General features: G+C 38.1%; 1 protein-coding gene across 2 annotated transcripts in view; it reads right to left on the bottom strand.

The window, feature by feature from the left end:
- Positions 1-12,106, bottom strand: part of LOC123510764 — a 118,781-nt gene extending 106,675 nt beyond the window's left edge. Inside the window, exon 1 of one of the 2 annotated variants that reach the window (XM_045266125.1) lies at positions 11,635-12,106. The gene's annotated coding sequence lies outside the window, so the exon portion shown is untranslated. The remainder of the gene's footprint in view (positions 1-11,634) is intronic. The other variant, XM_045266132.1, reaches the window with a different exon arrangement.
- Positions 12,107-15,000: the final 2,894 nt, after the last annotated feature.

The following is a 15,000-nucleotide window of genomic DNA, read 5'->3' as shown; positions in this document are numbered from 1 at the left end:
TAAAAATGCGTCCCACTACTGAAGGGTTTAAAATAGTGAGGACTGTGGCCATTAATCCTCTGACCTCCATAGACCCTTAAAATGTCAATAAAATGGTCTAATCGTACACAAAACTCAAGGTTAAAATGCGTCCAACTACTGAAGGGTTTAAAATAGTGAAGACTGTGGCCATTAATCCTCTGACCTCCATAGACCCTTAAAATGTCAATAAAATGGTCTAATCGTACACAAAACTCAAGGTAAAAATGCGTTCCAGTATTGAAAAATTTGAAATAGTGAGGACTGTGGCCATTCATTTTCTGACCTCCATAGACCCTTAAAATGTCAACAAAATAGTCTAATAGTACTCAAAACTCAAGGTAAAAATGCGTCCAACTAATGAAGGGTTTAAAATAGTGAAGACTGACCTCCATAGACCCTTAAAATGTCAACAAAATAGTCTAATAGTATTCAAAACTCAAGGTAAAAATGCGTCCCACTACTGAAAGAGTTAAATGAAAAAGATTCGTAAGGTTTTGACAAAGAAAGTAGAAATAAATATATAAAAATGAATATACACATCAAACAAAATGGTGTGGTTTTGAACAGCAAATAGAGGAAAAAAAGTAAGAGAAAACAGGGAAAAAAGGAAAAAAATAAAGAGAAATTCGTAAGGTTTTGAAAATGAAAGCAGAAAAAATACATATAAATAAAAGAAAAATATACAGAGAGGAAAGATTTTTGAGGTTTTAACAGCAAATATAAAAAAAAAATAATACAAAACGTGTGAAAAAAAAAAAGAAACTCGTGTGGTTTTGAAAATGAAAGCAGAAATAAATATACAACAAAAAATAAAAATGAAAAAAATAAAGAGTGTGGTTTTAACGGCAAGTATAGAAAAATATGATAAAAAAAAATAAATAAATAAAAATAAGAACAGACTAGTATGGTTTTGTGAATTAAAGTACAAAAAAAAAAATAAATAACAAAGACAATTATAAAGGAACATTAATTGTGTGGTTTAAACAATTATAGAAGAAATGAATAAAGAAAATAAAATCATGCATACAAAAACAACAAAAATAAATAAATAAATAAATAAATATAGTATTGTAATAATGAAAGAAAATATATATAGAGACTGAATATTTTTTTCTCTCTCTCTCTCTCTCTACTACGCCCGTGAAAACTCCATTCCAAATATTAACTTCCTAATTTAGCTGGGAAATATCCGACACCGAAGCTCACTGTGGTGTTGAATCGCCTTATTAATAGTAGTAGTAGTAGTAGTAGTAGTAGTAGTAGTAGTAGTAGTAGTAGTAGTAGTAGTAGTAGTAGTAGTAGTGGTAGTAGTGGTGGTGGTGGTGGTAGTAGTAGTAGTAGTAGTAGTAGTAGTAGTAGTAGTAGTAGTAGTAGTAGTAGTAGTTACCTCCCATTAATAATTCAATTCTGCTACAACTTTTACCTTCCTTCCCTTGCTCATTACAACCTCTCTTACCTGTCTGTCTATCTATCCATCTAGCTATCTATTTGTCTATCTACCTATCTAATTGTCTATCTAACTCTGTATTTGTCTGTCTCTATACTTGTCTATCTATCTTTCTATTTGTCTGTCTCTATACTTGTCTATCTTTGTATTTGTATATCTATCTCTGTTTGTCTATTTGTATACTTGCCTATCTATCTTTACACTTGTCTATCTATCTCTATACTTGCCTATCTATCTATTTGTCTATCTTTCTATTTGTCTATCTATCTCTCTATTTGTCTATTTCCATACTTTATCTATCTCTATTTTGTTTACCTCTGTACCTCTCTCTCTTTTTTTTCCTTTTTTTTATGTAGCGAAGAGGATCAAGGAAAAAAATAGATAAATAAATAAAAAAAAGCCCACTTAAGTACTGGCTCTCTAACAAAGAAGAAAAAGTGTCAGACAGAATTAAGGAGCAAATTCCTCGATACCTCCCTCTCAAAAGAAGACAAGTGGGCCGCCGTGGTACAGTGGAACCATGCGTGCTTTGGGGTCCGAGGGGTCTCCAAGGGCACGGGTTCAAATCCTGTCCACGGTCCGAGTGTAGGTTGGGCTTCCTCACTCTTAGCAATGGTTTCCTAGCGGGTGGGCTTTGAGATAGGAGGTACCACGAAAATGTATCCTTTTTACCCCAGAAATTCCCACATGGTATAAATAAATAAAAATAAAATAATAATAATAATAATAATGGATGAATGATTGAGAGTAAGAGGGGAAACTGACAAAGGCCCACTTCATTGCCAGTCCCCATGCAGGTCAACCGAGTCACTTCCATACATGTCTAATTACCTCACGTACACACCTGGTTAGCCTCACCTTCACCTCATTAATGTGTTTACCTGTTCTTTTACCTTGTGTGTGTGTGTGTGTGTGTGTGTGTGTGTGTGTGTGTGTGTGTGTGTGTGTGTGTGTGTGTGTGTGTGTGTGTTATGTAACCGAGCTCCCGATGCAGGTGCTGTGACGGCGTGACTCTCTCTCTCTCTCTCTCTCTCTCTCTCTCTCTCTCTCTCTCTCTCTCTCACACACACACACACACACACACACACACACACACACATACACACAGATGGGAGTGAAAATTTATGGGCGGAAAGACACTGTGGGGAGCAAAAGATGAGAGAGAGAGAGAGAGAGAGAGAGAGAGAGAGAGAGAGAGAGAGAGAGAGAGAGAGAGAATGAGAACAGACATACATAGAGCATTCACCCCAATTAGTCATTCTCTCTCTCTCTCTCTCTCTCTCTCTCTCTCTCTATAACTGAACGTGATAAATACTTTTCCTCAAGAATTCCCTTGAGATTCTGCTAGTCATGTGTGTGTGTGTGTGTGTGTGTGTGTGTGTGTGTGTGTGTGTGTGTGTGTGTGTGTGTGTGTGTGTGGAGCAATAAAGTGATACGCTGCAAATCACATGAGCGTATCGTCATTTCCCATTTAGCTCCGTAATGATGACGAGAATGGCATGTGTTGCTGCCAATAAAGTAATAACAATGACAATAATAACAATAATAATAACAATGACAACAATAACAGCTACTGACGTGATGTTGTTTCCAAGGCGGGTTTTTTTTTTTTTTTTTTTAAAGGATTTGATTGTTTAATGTGGCTCATCTTTAATATGTCACAGTAACAACTACAACAACAAAATAACCAAAATAAAAACAGCAAAAAAAACATTAAAAAAAAAACAAGAACAGCAATACAAATAACAAAACAGCAATAACAGCAACAAAAACAATAATAACAACAAAAATAACGAGAAAATAAGAAAATAATAATATCAACATCGTGTAAATGAGAAAATGACACTAGATTAACATGAACAACAACAACAACAACAACAACAACGTGTAAATAGAAAAAAAATACTCGAATCACAAGAACAACGACAATAACAAACAAAAACAACAAAAAACAACAAAAAAACAGCAAAAAAAAAAATAAATAAATAACAAGAACAACAACAACAGCAAAATAATCACAGACAAACACAAAGACAAACAAACAACAGAAGCACAAAAACAGCAAAAACAACAAATAAAAAAAAAAAACAAGAATAACAAAAACAACACGAAAAGAATCACAGACAAACACAGACACAAAGACAAACAAAACAAACAACAAAAGCACAATAAACATGCAAATCACTTCCACACGAACCGGTGCCAAAGTTTCCAGTTTCTCTGTTTCGAACCAACAAGTGAAACGGTTCGAGCCACGCGCCGCCACACACACCACCACCACCACCACCTAACCTCACTCCCTCTCCCCCCTTGTCTCCTTCCTCCCACTCCAAGCTGACCACCACCACCACCACCACCACTACCACCTGCCTCCTTCCTCCCTCCCCAAGCTGACCACCACCACACCACCACCACCACCACCTGACCTAACCCCTTCCCCCCCTTGTCTCCTTCCTCCCTCTACAAGCTGACCACCACCACCACCACCACCACTTGACCTCTCTCCCCCTCCCCTCCTTTCCACAGCTTTCCACTGCCAGGGTGACCACACGAGGGCAGGCCAAATTCATACACACAGACAGACAGACAGACAACCAAAAAAGACGTCAATATACATAAGAGGAGGCGGAAAGATAAGAAAACGTCATGTATACTCATTAAATAAAAATCCATACTCACAGACAGACAGACAGACAGACAGACAGACAACAAAAATACACCAATATACATTCCAGGTGGCAGAAAGATAAAACGTCATACCCATCAAATACATATTCATACAGACAGACAGACAGACAGACAGACAGATACCAGACAGATAGGAGACAAGGATTGATAGCTTGATTAATACTGAGAGAGATGGATAGCCCAGGCAGATTATATAAGAGGCACACACTCACACAGACAGACAGACAGACAGACAAACAGACACCAGGAGATTGAAACGATGAGAGGACAGAAAAAGGTGGAAGTTATATATATTGGATTGCCTCTTGCACCTTTCCTAATAATCCTTTGAATAAAAGCAACATTTTTACCTTAATTTAGTTGCGATTATTATATTTGATTGATATTAGGAAGTGTCTATGGATGGCAGAAGATTAATGGCCAGTCTTCACTATTTTAACCCCTCACATAAATTCCTGTATGCCTTTTAATACAAACACACATTTTTTATCTTAATTTGATGTAATTAGAAGTTTTAATTGATATCAGGAAGTGTCTATGGAGGTCAGAAGATTAATGGCCAGTCTTCACTATTTTAACCCCCCACACAAGTTTCTGTATACCTTTCAGTACTAAGACACATTTTTATCTTGATTTTCTGGGTGTGATTAGAAGATTTTATTGTTATTAGGAAGTGTCTATGGAGGGCAGAAGATTAATGGCCAGTCTTCACTATTTTAATCCACCACATAAGTTCCTGTATGCCTTTCAATGCCAAGACATTTTTATCATGATTTTTTGGGTGTGATTAGACTTTATTTACATGAGGAAGGGTCTATAGAGAAAATTAATGGCCAGTGTTTACTATTCTAATCCCCCAACATAAGTTTCTGAACCTGCATAAAATCATCAAATAGTAAGCAAAATATCGAAAATACGAGTGTGTTTAGACCATTTTATTGACATTGGGAAGGGTCTATGGAGGTCAGAGGATTAATGGCCACAGTCTTTACTATTCTAATCCACACATTCTGTATAAAATCACTAAATAGTAACCAGAATGAATATGAAAACACATCCTGGTACTGAAGAGATTAAATTGATAGGCGCAGTGATAGGTAAATAAAACAGCTTTTAGGGAATACATTACAGATAAGACTAACATATAAACAGGAAGACCATCTGATAACGGGACAAAAAGGTGATACATAGATAAGAGATAATATGAAAAAAAAATACAATACTAAATTATAAAAGAATTAGGAGATTAATGTTTAAAAAGGGAATTGAACACTGTATAGAGGAAAATAATGGACTTCGAAGCTGGTGACACGTGACTGATAAGGAAAAAAATATGAAATAATGAAATGAAAAATGATAGAGAAAATAAAACACAAACATTGGAAAAAAAAAATGAAAGACGTTTATAAATAGATAATTGAACACTGAAGAGGCAAAAAATAGCGATAAAAACTGGAAAAAAAATATAAAAAAAAAAAAACGATGAGAAAAAAAAAACGATAGAGAAAAAAATAATGAAAGACGTTTACAAACAGACAAATTAACATAGTAAAAAAAAAAAAAAAAAATGAAACTGGTGACACGTGACTGATAAGAAGGGACATGAAAAACTGAAATGAACGAAAAACAAAGAAAAAATAGAAAAATAATGAAACTTTTAGAAACAGACGAAGTGAACATTGTATACAGAGAAAGATTGAGATAAAGACTCTGGTGACACGGAACTGATAAGAAGAAACATGCAAAACTGTAATGAAAAAAAAATAAACAGAGATAAAATTTGGAGAGAGAGAGAGAGAGAGAGAGAGAGAGAGAGAGAGAGAGAGAGAGAGAGAGAGAGAGAGAGAGAGAGAGAGACAAACCCTACATAAATAAAACTTTTAGAGAGAGAAAAAGAGATAGAGAAACACACACACACACACACACACACACACACACACACACACACACACACACACACACACACACACACACACACACACACACACACACACATATTAAAATTAACAGATAGACAAACTAAATAGCACTTTTTATAGAAAATAGAAGAGACAAAGAACACACACACACACACACAGACACACACACACACACACATTAAAACTAAGAGGCAGACAAACAGATAAAACAAGCAGAGGGCGATAAATGGCACTAGACAGCCGGAGATCACTTGATAAATAGAGACAAATACGCTCGTTCCAGAAAGACAAGATCGATAAAACAAGATAGAGTGGCTTGACTGAGGGAAATAAATGACCTTCCTTCACATTAACACTTGCTTCCTTGCCTGCCATTACTGAGAGAAAGAGAAAGAGAGAGAGAGAGAGAGAGAGAGAGAGAGAGAGAGAGAGAGAGAGAGAGAGAGAGGCGTGTAGAAATAAACAAAGGAATAGACATGAATAAAATAAAACAAAGAGAATAATTAAGTAAATAAATAAAAGTTAAATCTAAAAGAAATACATTTTTTTGGGAGAGAGAGAGAGAGAGAGAGAGAGAGAGAGAGAGAGAGAGAGAGAGAGAGAGAGAGAGAGAGAGAGTTATAGCTCCTACAGTTCTCTAAAGCTCGTATTTTGAAACACTTCTGTGCTTCACCTCTGTTTCAAAAGCTTTATCTAATTTCAAACGAGTTTTTTTTAAGGTATATTTTATGGTTCTAGAGGCAGAGTGACAAGATTTCTACATTATTAATTTGAAAAAACACTCTTGAAAACCCCACTAGTCATCCCTGTGGCCTTGAAAAAACAGTCGTGGCGAGAGAACAGAGAGTTTTCAAGTACATTTTTATGGTTTTAGTGACGGATGGACAAGATTTCTACATTATTAACAGGAGAAACACTCTTGAAAACCCCGCTAGTCATCCCTGTGGCCTTGAAAAAACAGTCGTGGCGAGAGAACAGAGAGCTTTCAAGGACATTTTTATGGTTTTAGTGACGGAAGGACAAAATTTCTACATTATTAACAGGAGAAACACTCTTGAAAACCCCGCTAGTCATTCCTGTGGCCTTGAAAAACAGCTGCGGTGAGAGAACAAAGCGTTTTCATGGACGTTGTTTTGGTTCTAGAGGCGCATTGACAAGATTTCTATATTATTAACTGCAGAAACACTCTTGAAAACCGCTCTAGTCTGTGTGGCCTTGGGAAACAGCTGTGGTGAAAGAACAAAAGCATTCTCAATTATAAAGATAGGAGAATGAAGGATGAAGACAAGATAATGAAGGATAAAATAAAGTGAGAATGGGAATAAACGAGACGATGAAGTAAAATATGTCAAAATTAATATAGAGAGGAAAAAAAAAAGCAGAAATTGAAATGGTGTGTGATGAATGAATAGGATAATGAAGGAGAGATAATAGGAAAATGAAGGATAGAGAATAGGAGAATCAAGGATAGAAAGTGTGAAAATGGGAATATAAGAGAAAGTAAAATAAAAAATCACAAAAAAAAAAAAAAAAAAAAAAAAAAAAAAAAACAGGGGCAGAAATGACCAAAAAATGTGTTATGTATTACGTGTGATACTTAATAGGAAGATAAGTAATTGTATAGCATTATCTTGCAGCACACGATAAACACTTGCAGTTCATGACACACTGCAGGATTAATAAAGGAAGGGAGGCGTGAGAAGGCAACACACACACACACACACACACACACACACACACACACACACACACACACACACACACACACACACACACACACACACACACACACACACACACACACACACACACACCAATACATTTTCACACCTCGATAATATACCAAAAAAAAATGTGAAAAAGTTTAAAAATGTGAAAAAAATGTGAAAATATATGGCAAACAAGATGAATTACTGCAAAAAAGGCAATAAAATGAATAAATTAGAGTAGAAATAGTTAATAACAGCAACATTTAGCAAGAGCAACGCGTAAACACTTGAATAACGAGGCAAACTAATATTTTACTACTTTAATGCGTTATTTCCTGCATCGAACCATTAGCCCATTAAAAAAAAGGCAAAAAAAAAAAAAAAGAATAAATAATGACAAGGTATCATTCCCACCTTAATTAAATTCCTGACTCTTATTATGTATATCATCATTATTTGCATAATTAAAAGTAACTAATATTTTTTTCCAAGCGAATTATTGATAGAAAAATTATATCAACTGTGTATTGCTTCAACTGAAAATTTTTGCCTTTATTTATTTATTTGTTTTTTGTTTTTTAAGCGTAAATGTTTGGTGTATATTTGAATGTTATGCTTAATTAATAGTACCACCTGCAGTTCTTCCTATCAATGCTTGTTTCAGTACTGTCTAATTCACTGTGTTGTTGTTGTTGTTGTTGTTGTTGTTGTTGTTATTATTGTTGTTCTTATTATTATTATTGTTATTGTTGTTATTTTTGCTGTTGTTGTTGTTGTTATTTATGTGTTTATTTCTCATTCTCTTCCTCTTTTTCTACTCTTTCTTCTATTTCTATCACTACTACCAATACTTTCTTTGCAATTACTACTACTATTACTACTACTACTACCACTACCACTACTACTACTACTACTACTACCACTACCACTACTACTACTATTACTACACTACTACTACTATATCTACTTCCATCACTACCATCAATACTATCTTTGCCATTATTACTATTGTCACTACTACTAACAATTCTGCTTATCTGATTTTACTGCTACTGTCATTGTTATTACTCTTATCCCTCCTACTACTACTTCTATTACTACTACCAATACTATTACCATTACTACTACTACTACTACTACTATAACACACATACTTAACTATCTTTACCATTACTACTACTACTACTACTACTACTACTACTAACACACACGAACGAAATAGCTAAAATACCACTAAAACACACAAAAAGCGACTTAGTGCACTTAACACTTACAAACAAAGAGAATCTAATCCTATTTAATGAATCTACTTTCTGATCCTATTTACAATTCAATCCTTTTTACATACACCCCTTTCCCTCTAATCCTACCCCCCCCCCTGCAGGCCAGCATAGGGCAAATCCTACTTAAAGAAGGGCGTATGCAAATTTTACTTAGAATCTTACTGCAGTTTACTCCTCCAAGCTAACATTCATGAGGAGGAGGAGGAGGAGGAGGAGAGGAGGAGGAGGAGGAGGAGGAGGAGGAGAGCTACAGGACCAAGAAGAGCGAGAGGATGGAGGAGCAAAACCAAGAGGACAAAGAGAAGAGGAGGAGGAGGAGGAGGAGGAGGAGGAGGAGGAGGAGGAGGAGGAGGAGGAGGAGGATCAGAGGGGGGAAGAAAAATATTATTCTCAATAGCAACATGAACGTACATATAAACACGCAGGAGGAGGAGGAGGAGGAGGAGGAGGAGGAGGAGGAGGAGGAGGAGGAGGAGGAGGAGGAGGAGAGAGAGAGAGAGAGAGAGAGAGAGAGAGAGAGAGAGAGAGAGAGAGAGAGAGAGAGAGAGAGAGAGACCACCACCAACAACAATAAAAAACAACAACACACTCATCTCAAACTTTCAACCCCCTTTCCCTCCTCACACACACACACACACACACACACACACACACACACACACATCGATTACCTCAATATTTTGGCGCCTCATTCAACCCTTGCTCACACACCCTTTTCCTAATCACCACCACCACCACCACCACCACCACCATCACCACCACCACCACCACCATTAATATCAACAATAATAACAAAAACTACATTATCTACTACTACTACAACTACAATGAAAACCACAATTACTACTACCACCACTGACTCCATTGACACGAGATACCACCACCACCACTACTACTACTACTACTACTACTACTACTACTACCACCACCACCACCACCACGTCACAGCATAAACATCAGACAAACACACAAGGTCAGTCTGATTATCGACAAGACAAATTTAAGCATGGCAGTGTTACCCGAAATAACCACAACCCTCTCTCTCTCTCTCTCTCTCTCTCTCTCTCTCTCTCTCTCAATGAAGTTTCGTGCTTCTTCTTCTTCTTGAGAGAGAGAGAGAGAGAGAGAGAGAGAGAGAGAGAGAGAGAGAGAGAGAGACTAAACACATAACACAAAGCACTCGCACAGGAAACACACACACACACACACACACACACACACACACACACACACACACACACACACACACACACACACACACACAATAACAAAGGAAAATCAACATACAACATTACAAAACATAAGTAAACATTCATTCTAAGCTCTTAACCCCTTCAGTACCAAGATGCTTTTTGATATTCATTCTGGTGACTATTTGGTGACTTTACACAGCTTCAGAAACTTAAGTGGGTGGGGGGGGCATTAGAATAGTGAAGACTGTGGCCATTAATCTACTGACCCCCATAGACCCTTCCTAATGTCAATAAAATGGTCTAAATGCACCCAAAACTCAAGGTAAATATGTGTCCCAGTACTGAAGAAGTCGAGTGCATTCTATCCCTGTCTAAGTATTAAGTTACGAGTGTATTTAAAACTAATACTATTTACTATTACTAATATAAGGCAGGTATAATTGTGTCAGTTCTCAAGGTACTAGTTCGGACCATTTTGAAGGTATAACTGGGACCATTTTGCCATTCTCAAGGTAGGAACTCGGACCATTGTGAAGGAACTAACTAATTCAGACCATTTTGAAGGTACTAACACGGACCAGTCTAAGGATACTAACAAATTCGGACCGTTTTGAAGGTTCTAACTTGGACCATTAACTAAATACCAACTCGGACCTTCATATCAACAGAGCCCTGAGAAAATCTAGTTCTTGATATAAACCCCAAACAAATTTAGAGCCCAGAAATAAAGCAAAATAAAGCCCAGTAAACAAGAGCTCTTTATATCATCATTATCTTATCTTAAAACACTCACTATTATCTTGAGTGCTCTTATAATAAAACTCATACAAATATAAAGCTCTAAAATTTGAAATAAAGCTCACTAAACCGTTTGGGCTCTTAAAACCTTCACTATTTTCTTAAAACTATTACTATTTTTAAAGTATCACCTTCAGACCTTCACTATCTTTAAACTATCACAATTTTAAACCCCCCCATCTTAAAACTATAACTATTTTAACTATTTCTATCTTTAAAGTAACATTACCTCACTATTTCAAACTATTACACTCTCCAAACTAAACTAACATTATCTATCACTATTTTAACTATTACTATCTTCAAAACTAATACTATCTTAAAACTATTATCATTTTATCACTATCTTACTGTCCTGTGTGTGTGTGTGTGTGTGTGTGTGTGTGTGTGTGTGTCATCATCTTAAATCTATCATTCTCAATCCCTCTCTATATTTATCTTAAGTGCCGCGAGTCCTTCACTTCAAAATTTTCCTTATTACTTAAGAAAAACAGAAAAAAATATGCAAAGTCACTGGAACTCTACTTAAAACGCCACTTAAGTAACCTGGGAGTCACTCAACACTTTACAGCTCACCTTACAACGTGGCCTTCAGATGGTGGTATTAGTTGTTGTTGTAGTAGTAGTGGTGGTGGTGGTAGTAATAGTAGTCGTAGTAATCCTTATCTCTCCCGTTCACTAAAAAATGCACTTCCAGTAACTTAATATTTATCTTCCCATGGCTTACCTGGTTTGGCCAATCAAGGTAAAGCCAACTCGAATCCAGGTAAGGTATTCATGACTTTTTTTTCTCTCCCTCTCTCTCTCTCAGCTTAACTTTTTTTTTTTCTCTCAGCTCGGCGCGAAATGAAACTTTTCTCTAAACTTGCTATTCAGTTTCTCTCAGCGCGTCTCCTCGTCTTTGTATTTAACTGGTGTTGTCTCCACTCCACCTGTACAGTCACGAGTGGAGGAGGAGGTAAGTGGAGGAGAGAGATGCACTGGGGAAGAGCGAGCGGAGCAACACCTCACTCGTCAGCGGTTACAGAGATACTGAGTACACTGGGAGACTGAGAGCAGAGAGCGAGGGAGGCAGGGAGCGAAGGTGCGTGTGTGTGTGTGTGTGGTGTGTGTGTGATGCCAGTTACACACTAAGCCTCACACACACACACAGTAAGGATGTCTGTGTGTTTAGCGAAAGGGCGCCACAAATAAGATCCCTCACGTGACATTTTAGCAAAGGGAGGCAAATTTTCGTGGTTTTTTTGAAGCGGTTTATCTAAGCATTGAAATTCCTACACCAGTAACCAACCTCGCGGCTCAACCCTGCCTCCCACCACCACCACCACCACCGCCGCCGCCGTCCCTCTGTTCCTCCCTACAGGTTCCAGTTAGGTGTATTTCCCTACTCGCTTCCTGCTGCCTGTTAATTAAGGGACACTCAGAAATGCAGGTAAACGTGACATATTAACGTGAATCGCCTCAGGTAGGATGAATCAAAGGAAAAGGGTAATGTTATATCAATTCAACACTTTACTCCTCTTTCTCTTCCTCCTCTTCCTCGCTTGGTTACCTCCCCAGCTCACTCACCTTCCCTTCTCTCTCCCTCTCCCTCCTCTCTTCCCTCCTCCTTCTACAGTCCACCCGCCAGCCAGGTGTCCCCCGCCTCTCCACCTCTCTATAGTGAAGTGGACTTAATTTTTACTCTCCACTGGATCAAAAATGTACGTGGTGGTTTGTTTATTGAAGCAAATTAGTGGAGATTGAGGTTTTTGGTGTGTGTGTGTGTGTGTGTGTGTGTGTGTGTGTGTGTGTGTGTGTGTGTGTGTGTGTGTGTGTGTGTGTGTGTGTGTGTGTGTGTGTGTGTGTGTGTGTGTGTGAGGATTATGGGTGTGGGGTGTGGGGTGTGGGCGAGTTTGGCGTGTGTGTGTGTGTGTGTGTGTGTGTGTGTGTGTGTGTGTGTGTGTGTGTGTGTGTGTGTCTGTTGTGTGTGTAAATGCACTTTAACCAAATAACACACACACACACACACACACACACACACACACACACACACACACACACACACACACACACACACACACACACACACACACCATAAAGCAAACAAGCAAGCAAACACGAGATAAAAAGAGACCACCAGGATCGTATCTCAACACTGGAACTAAGACTTGTGGCAATATATATCCAAGCTTCGTAATAACTTGAAACTCGAATGCAGAAATTATTAGTCTTAAGATTTGCAAGTTTCCAGGAGGAGGAGGAGGAGGAGGAGGAGGAGGAGGAGGAGGAGGAGGAGGAGGAGGAGGAGGAGGAGGAGGAAATGCAAAGTGGAGGAAAAGAGGAGGATGGAGAGAAAGTATGGAGAAAAAGGGAGGAAAAGGAAGGGAAAGTTAGTTAAGGGAGGGGGAGAGGGGGTCAATCTTCCCCTTTGGCCTATACTTATTAATGAAAGGGTTGTGCTCTCTCTCTCTCTCTCTCTCTCTCTCTCTCTCTCTCTCTCTGAATCGGTATATTTGTGTGTGTGTGTGTGTGTGTGTGTGTGTGTGTGTGTGTGTGTGTGTGTGTGTGTGTGTGAATTTTTTAAGAGGTGTAATGTTTTATGTGCGTAATTGTGTGTACACGTGCCTTCAAATGAGTGTTCGTTCTTATGTACGTGTCTCTGGAGGGAAAATATTCTAAGAAGTGTATCTCTCTCTCTCTCTCTCTCTCTCTCTCTCTCTCTCTCTCTCATCCTTCTATTTACCTTTCAATTATTCCATCTATCTCTCATATATTCTCTATCTATTTCCCTGTCTGTCTGTCTGTCTGTCTGTCTGGCTGTCTGTCTATCTATCTGTCTGTCTATCTGTCTATCTATCTATCTATCTGTCTGTCTGTCTGTCTGTTCATCCTTCAATCCCATCAAGTGAATGCAAGTAACAAAAAAACATGAGCTTCACATCATAAGGCTTGAAAAGGAAAGAGGATCACGTGACTAGGACAGCATTAGAGGCAAGGGAAAAAATAGTAAGGGGTGGTGGTGGTAATGGTGGTGGTGGTTTTACTGATGATGATGATGATGATGATGATGGTGGTGGTGGTGGTGATGGTGGTGATGATTATGATTGTGGTGGTGGTGGTGGTGATTCTGATTCTGATGATGATGATAGTGGTGATGGTGGTGGTGATTTTTCATGTATAAGTTAGAAAGGTGATTTATTTAAAGAATTTGCTCTCTCTCTCTCTCTCTCTCTCTCTCTCTCTCTCTCTCTCTCTCTCTCTCTCTCTTGCATGATTAGTGTGTGTTTCTGCATATCTGAGAAACGCATTTACCAAGTTATGAAGCAAACAAACAAACAAACAAACTTATTTTTTCAGGTAAACAGTCTGGCTACCTGTGTGAATAATTGAGAGAGAGAGAGAGAGAGAGAGAGAGAGAGAGAGAGAGAGAGAGAGAGAGAGAGAGAGAGAGAGAGAGAGAGAGAGAGAGAGAGAGAGAGAGAGAGAGAGAGAGAGATCAGAGAGAACACAGACACACATCAGTTTCACACACACACACACACACACACACACACACACACACACACACACACACACACACACACACACACTTTCTCTCCAGCCTCCCCTCCTTCCGTAACCTTCAATCTCTTTTCTTTTACCTGTTAAATATAATTAGTAACAAATAAACATTACGTCAATATTTTTGTCTCTAAGGATGCGTTAGTGAGAGAGAGAGAGAGAGAGAGAGAGAGAGAGAGAGAGAGAGAGAGAGAGAGAGAGAGAGAGAGAGAGAGAGAGATGGGTTTGTTTCTTTTCTTTCTGTTTTTCTGTTCTTGTTGTGTAGTTTCAGTGTCTCTCTCTCTCTCTCTCTCTCTCTCTCTCTCTCTCTCTCTCTCTCTCTCTCTCAAGTCATTTCTCCTAATCTTTGTGTTATGTTTTCCTTCTCCTTACCCTATTTACTCGTCTCTCTCTCTTTCT

This window comes from Portunus trituberculatus, chromosome 4 (genome assembly GCF_017591435.1).
Source record: "Portunus trituberculatus isolate SZX2019 chromosome 4, ASM1759143v1, whole genome shotgun sequence".
In the NCBI taxonomy this organism is placed as follows: Eukaryota; Metazoa; Arthropoda; class Malacostraca; order Decapoda; family Portunidae; genus Portunus; species Portunus trituberculatus.
Note: the sequence above shows the minus strand (reverse complement) of the source record. Positions and strands in the feature narration are given on the sequence as shown.